The 7,517-nt window shown below is 43.5% G+C and overlaps 1 protein-coding gene across 1 annotated transcript in view; it reads left to right on the plus strand.

Annotated features, from left to right (window-relative positions):
• Positions 1-7,517, plus strand: part of CACNA1A (calcium voltage-gated channel subunit alpha1 A) — a 285,317-nt gene that overhangs the window by 233,254 nt on the left and 44,546 nt on the right. The gene's annotated exons all lie outside the window — the stretch shown is intronic.

Raw genomic sequence — 7,517 nt, forward strand, 5'->3', positions numbered from 1 at the left:
CAGAAGGCTGGCAGTTCAAACCTACCAGCCACTCCTCGGAAGGAAGACTGGGCAATCTACTGCCATAGAGATACTGCCTCAAAAACCCAAGAAGAGGTTGCTATGAGTCTCAGTCAACTCAACAGCAGTGAGTTTGGTTTTTTGGTTTGGTCACATACCTGAGGAAACTCCCCTTACATCTTATCGGCTGATCACATCATGGAGGTGATTGTATTATATCACAAAATGGAAGATAAATACATCATTATGTAACTGCCAAATCACATCATTACACAACTCCCAAACCACTGAAAATCATGGCCTAGCCAAGATGACACATAACCATCACAGTCCACCTCTTGTCAACTTGGCTTCTGTACTTACCTTCTTAAACTGTACATATTCTCCAAATAAAGACTATTATAAAGCCATACTTGAGCCTAACATGATACAATTAACACACATACAACCGAAAACGTACTAGTCCAATTTATATTTTATAATAAGTAATAGAATGAGGAAAAGAAGAAAACAAAGACATTTGAGATAGATAAATAGTGTTTTGGATACCGTTAGTGCCACTCTAATAGAAAATACCACAAATGGTATAGCTTGAACAAACACGAGTTTAATTTCTTACAATTTAGGAGGCTAGAAGTCCAAGTTTGAAGTGCCAGCTTCAGCTCTGCCTGTTTTACTCCCACCCCACTGGAGCTAGAGTTAGTTGTCTCTTCCCTCAGGCAGCTGCTGGCTGCTGAGGCTAACAAGCCCAAGGTCAACAAATGAAATGGCACAGTCCCAATATCACCAAATAGCATAGCAGGCCGCTAGTTCAAATCCAGAGACAGTCCCAAGATCCCAAGCCTGCAGGGAGCATGGCAAGCTGCTAAATGAAGACTCAGCTACATTCATGGTCCAAGCATGCCAAAAAGCCACAGAGACCTTTCTCCAAACCTCTCCTTGTGTACTGGAGGGAGCTCTGGTGGCGTAGTGCCTAAGGCATTTGATTGCTAACCAGAAAGCTGGCAGTTCAAGCCCACCAGCCACTCCTTGGAAGGAAGGTTGGGCAATCTACTTCCATAGTAGCAACCCAAGGAGGGGTCGCTATGAGTCGGATCCAACTTGATGGCAGTGAATTAGTTGAGTTATATACTGGAAAAAGACCACATCACACAGCTACACATGGCAGATTCCACCATGGAGTTGATTACCAGTCTCATCATAGGGAAAAACTATATCCAGCTTCCCAGCCACTCAAAACCAGGCCCAGCCAAGTTGACACATAACCTTAACTACCACAGAGAGAGAGAGAGAGAGAGAGAGAGATGCACGTGTAACAAAACAAGTAAGAAATACCAAAAACAATTACAGTCTTCATTTCTGCAACTGCTCATGTGATATTTAGAACTACCTTCTTCCACCAGCCATTCTTTATTCTCTTCTCCTTTAACAAGCACCTCAGCTAGTTGTGGTTCTTTGCCTTGTGGCAAACCTTCATTCCAGGGTCTGAGTAGCTGAGTAGACAAAAAGTCAATTTTGTATTGACTTTAATCACTGAGCATGGTAGTAGTGAGAGACATCCTAAGTGATCTGTATTCCAGATATACTCTTCTTTACCTCCAGTATATAATGCCAATTAAATTTCTCCTTGGTAATCAGGATTGGTCACACCAGCCAATACAGTAACTCCTTTTTTGGCCTGTTGATCCAGAGGAATGAGGAGCCCAAAGTGGCCAGGTAGCACTCATAACTTCCAGTTCAATGGAATCAGTGTTGTCTCTCCCTGTGGGAGCATTCCTCTCTTTGGAGCTAAGATCTCCAGACATGTAGAGCATAATATTGTGAGGACATGGAGCAAAATTTTGCAAATGAGTCCTGACTGTGGGAGGAACAGCACCATATAATGGACACAGGTTTAGAGCATATACAGCTTAAAGCATATCCAGGAGGCTTCCTGAAGAACATTACCTAATCCTACAAGATATTAGAGCTCTGGTTGCACAATGGTTAGAGCATTTGGCTGCTAACCAAAAGGTCAGTGGTTTGAACCCACCAGATACTCTGCAGGAGAAAAGTAAGACAGTCTGTTTCTATAAAGATTTACAGCCTTGGAAACCCTATGGGACATTTCTACTCTCTCTTATATGGTCACTCTGAGTCGGCATAGACGCAATGGTTGTGGGTTTGGTTTTGATTTGCAAAGTATTGCACCATAATTGTGTCTTTCGAAGGCCTTCTATTGTTCTATCAAGGCAGCTGCTTCATTATAACAAGGAACATGGTAAGACCAGTGTATTCTATGAGGTGGACCCATTGCCACACTTCATTTGCTATAAAGTGAGCCCCTTGATCTGTGGTAATACTCTGTGGGAAACCATGACAGTGGATAAGGCATTCTGGAAGTCCACAGATGGTAATTTTGGCAGAACCATTGCATGCAGGGAAGGCAAATCCATATCCAGAGTCAGTGCCTATTCCAGTAAGAATAAAATGCTGGTACCATTTCATGGACTTAGTATCAGTTTATGCTGCTGGCAGATTGGGCACTGAACAGTGACTGTAGCCAAGTTGGCCTTAGTGAGTGGAAGTCCATGTTACTTAGCCCATACATACTCTTCATCCCTACCCCTATGGCCACTTTGTTCATGAGGCCATTAGGCAGTGACAGCAATGGCTGTGGAAGGAGGTTGACTGGTTTCCATAGAACATGTCATCCTGTCCACTTGATTGTTAAAGTCCTCCTCTGCCAAGGTCACTCTTTGGTGAGCATTCACATGAGACACAAATATTTTCACTTCTTTAGTCTGTTTACAGAGCTCTATCCACAAATCTCCTTGTCATTAATTTTCTAATCATGTTCCTTCCAAGTCCCTGACCATCCAGCCCAACCATTGCCCACAGCCCATGAATTAGTGTACAGTTGTACATCTGGCCATTTTCCTTCCAGTCAAATTGAACAAGTAGGTACACTGCCTGAAGTTCTGCCCATTTGGAGAAGCTACCTTCACCACTGTCCTTCAGGGAGGTCCCAAAAAGGGGCTGCAATGCTGCTGCTGTCCACTTTCAAGTGGTGCCTCCATATCACACAGAACCATCTGTAAACCAGGCAGAAATTTTCTCTTCCTCTGAATCATAAGAAACTCCCCATGAGGTCATAGGTACAGACTGGAAGAAGGAAGGTAATGTGACAGGAGTGGAGACCATGGGCATTTGGGTCACTTCCTCATGTAACTTACCTGGGCCTTCTCCTATATAACACTTATATAACACCGATCTCTTATATAACACTTCCATTTAATGATGCTGTGCACATGCACAATTATGACCCAGTTCGTGATGGGCAGCTCAGGCCATTTGGTGACTTGGTTAAGTGTTCAGCCTTATTGAGGCCCAGTAACAAGCCAAAAGCTGTTTCTCAAAAGAAGGGCAGTTATCTGCAGAGGATGGTAGAGCTTTGCTCCAAAATCTTAAGGATCTGTGCTGTGATTCACCAATAGGGACCTGCCACAGACTCCAGGCAGCATCTCTGTCTGCCTCTAATGCTTCAGGCACCGTTGGATCAGCTGAATCATATGGCCCAAATGGCAGAGCAGCCTGAACCTCTTGTAGAGCCTTCTATTGTTCTGGGCCCCACTGTCCACTTTCAAAACTATCAGCTTTTGAATCACTTGATAAATAGGCCAGATGAGAGAGAGATATGTTGCCTCCAAAGTCCAAAGAGGCCCACCAGGGCCTGCTTTTTTAGTTGTAGGAGGGGCCACTTGCAACAACTTATCTTTCACTTTAGAAAGATGATCTTGGTATGCCCTCACACCACTGGGCCCCTGGAAATTTTACTGAGGTGGAAAGCACCTGAATTTTTGTTGGATTAATTTGACCCTCTAGCACGCAAATACTGAGCTCTGGTGATGCAGTGCCTAAGACATTTGACTACTAACTAGAAGGTTTGTGGTTCAAACCCACCAGCCATGCCACAGAAGAAAGAGGGGCAGTCTATTTCCGTAAAGATTTACTGCTTTGGAAACCCAATGGGGGTTGCTATGAGTGGGATTCAACTCGATGACAGTGGGTTTGGTTTGGTTTTAGCATGCAAATGTCTTACTGAAAAATCTAGTGTCATTGATACTTCTTCCCTACCAAGTCCAATCAGCATAATGTTATCAGTGTAATGGACTAGTGTGATGCCTTGTGGAAGGGAAAGATGATCAAGGTCCCTGAAAATTATGATATAGTATGGGTTGTTGTTGTTGTTATAGGCCGTCAAGTCGGCCCTGACTCATAGTGACCCCTCCTTGGGTTTCCAAGGCAGTATCACTACAGAAGTAGATTGCCCAACCTACCTTCTGAGGAGTGGCTGGTGGGTTTGAACCACCAGCCTTGTGGTTAGCAGTCAAGTGCCTTAGGCACTACACAGTATGGGAGAGTTGATATATCCTGAGGTAGGAAAGTGCAGGTGTATTGCTAACCATTCCAGCTGAAGACAAAATGCTGAAGATCCTTTGAAACCGGAGTCAAGAAAAAGACATTGGCTGCTCTGTAAACTTACTCCTAAATCACAATAAAAATTTTTAAAAAGGCATTGGCCAGATCAATAATAGCTGCATACCTGATACCAGGAGATGTATTAATTTGCTCAAGCAATGAAACCACATCTGGAATAACAGGTACAATTGGAGTCACCACCTGGTAAAGTTTATGATAATCCATTGTCATTCTCCAATATCCATCTGTTTTTTTCCCATGCCAGTTAGGTAAGCAAAATGAGGATGTTGTGAGAATCACCACCCCTGCATCCTTCAAGTCCTTGATGTGGCACTTATCTCTGCAGTTCCTCCAGAAATGCAATATTTCTTCCAGTTTCTTATTTTCCTAGGTAGGGACAATTCCAGTGACTTCCACTTGGCTCTTCCTACCATAATAGCCCTTACTCCACAGGTCAGGGATCCAATATAGGGGTTCTACCACTGGCTGAGTATGTCTATTCCAATTATGCATTCTAGAACTGGGGCATTCACTACAGGATGGGTTTGGGGACCCACTGGACCCATTGTGAGATGGACCTGAGCTAAGACTCCATTAATATGGAGTCTCTATATGCCCCTGCTCTTAGTGGTGGGCCACAGGGACATTTTGGATCTCTTGGAATTAATGTCAATTCAGAGCCACTGTCCAGTAATCCCTGAAAAGTCAGATTATTTCCTTTTCCCCAGTGAAAAGTCACTGTTTTAAAAGGCCTTTGGGGAAGGCTGGGAGAAAGATTAACAGTATACATTTTTATCAATGTAATTGAGTCCTTCCTCAAGAAGACCCAGGCTCCCCTGCATTAAAGAGATTGTGGGTCTGTGAACTGGCTCAAGAAAGGAAATTAATTGAGGGGCTGTGACTCTCTACTCTGATGATTTGAGTTAAACTGCCATTCATTTGACTTAGAATTCTTCCACTTGTACTGATTGAGTAAATATTTATCATCTATTTCATTCTTAAGGACACCATGACCAGGTAGCCAAGACCATATAAGTCAGACTGTTCTGATCACTGCTTTGGCTCTGCTGTCCATTGCAGTAACCACATCCACCATGTTTTTGTCAATTAAAATGCCATTATTTGGTCCCTACTCCCAGAGGTTCAGATCAGCCTCATTGTAGTTAAGTGCCTTGATTAAGTTAGGGGAGTTCCCACTGTCAAATCTGACTTTCATAGCTGCCATCTAGATGCAACGATGGGTCTCTCCTCGTCCAGAGCAAAGAAAAATGAAGAAAACCAAAACTTCATGGAAACTATTTGTCCTAGCAACTGGTGCACCATCTGATCTGCAGCCTATATGACTATGAGACCAGAAGAACTAGGTGGTGCCCGGCTACTACTTGTCAACCACTTGGAAGAGGATCTATGTAGGAGATCCTTGATAGAGAGGGAGAACAATGTGAAACAAAACTCAAAATCATTTGGGAAAAAAAAAAAAGGGGGGGACCAGGTTTTGCTGGTCTGATAGAGCCTGGTGGAACCACTGAGACTATGGCCCCTAGCTGCCCTTCAGGTCTGGAATTGAACCCATGCCTGTGGCTTCCAGCCAAACAATAGATAGGCATATGAGTTGAACATTTACCCGAGGTACATACACTCCTTGAAGAGAACAAGCATGGGAAAAAGAAGGGCTGCTTATGTACAGGGAGACAGCTCAGGGGGCAGGAGTGCATGGAGGGATGGACACAGGGAAGAGGTAACTATCGGGAGGAAGTAGGAGGGGAGATGTTGCATTGTGGTAAATTGTGGTCAATGTCATGAGACAAAGTGTATGTGAACTGCTGTATGGAAAGTGTATTTGCTCTGTAAATTTTCACCCAAATCACAATAAAGAAAAAAAAATTCTGACTTACATAAAATAGCAATCATAGCAGTCTTCTAGTATGCTGGGGCTCCCTTCACAGATTTGTTCCTCACCATTGAGGTAAAAGATGTGTCCTCTGGGCATTCCATGTATGCATCTGTAGATCTGAATGAATTGTTGTTGTTATGCGCCATCAAGTCAGACCCAACTCCTAGTGACCCCTCCTTGGGTTTCAGATGCAGTATCACTATGGAAGTAGATTGCCCAATCTTCCGTCCAAGGAGTGGCTGGTGGGTTTGAACCGCCAGCCTTCTGGTTAGCAGTCAAGCGCCTTAGGCACTAACTCCGCTCTAATACACCAATTTCCCTAAGCCTTTGGATACTTTCCTCTATTTTATACAGAGGCAGATCTGGTGCTTCAACTTGATTTAGGGTAATCCATGCTTCAATGAACTAACCAAATAAACTGTTAAGACCCTTTCCTAACCCCTTGGGCTAAAACAGTGAATGAAAAATCTGTGCTTAGTGGCCCATATCAATAAACTCACACTGATCCAACTTTATATTCTTTGCACCATTATCCCACACTCTTGATAGCCATTCCCACACACATTCCTCATGTTTCTGTTTGTACATAGTAGAAAAGTTAAGCAGTTTGTTTGGAATGTAGTGTACCCCCTCCTAGGTAATACTTTGTGCTTTACCTTTTGGGGCTTGCTGGAACTTAAGTCTAGTTATAAGTCTAGAAGCAAAAATCAGTGGTGAGGGTGGGTCCTGGGAACGTTCAACAATGTCTTGTAAGGCATCTGCCTCAGGTGATGCCCTAGGTAGTACCCTGGGGCTGCCCCAGGCAATATCTCAGACAAAGACTCTTAAGAGGTTCATCTCATCAGATGAGGGTAGAAGGGAATAATGGTTTTACTGTGGTGGTGGGGGTGGCTTAATAGGCAAAGATGGAGTAATCTCTTCAGATGAGAGTAAGGGACTGGTTTTGTTGGCAGAAGTGATTCAATGGAATTTAGGGGCTCAGTGTCCCCAGCTTCCTGATTATCTACCCATATGCCCCCATCCCAAGTTCAGGATCTCATTTCTTCACAGTCAATGCCCTCACTTTAACTTCATGCATCATTCAAGGTTGAGAGTTCAATTGATAATATAATTCAGCCACTCTTACAATAAGACTCTCGGTTTGTTTTTTGTTTTTTTTTTT

Source organism: Orycteropus afer, unplaced genomic scaffold (assembly GCF_000298275.1).
Source record: "Orycteropus afer afer isolate SDZICR_OR568_19922 unplaced genomic scaffold, OryAfe1.0 scaffold00460, whole genome shotgun sequence".
Classification (NCBI taxonomy): Eukaryota; Metazoa; Chordata; class Mammalia; order Tubulidentata; family Orycteropodidae; genus Orycteropus; species Orycteropus afer.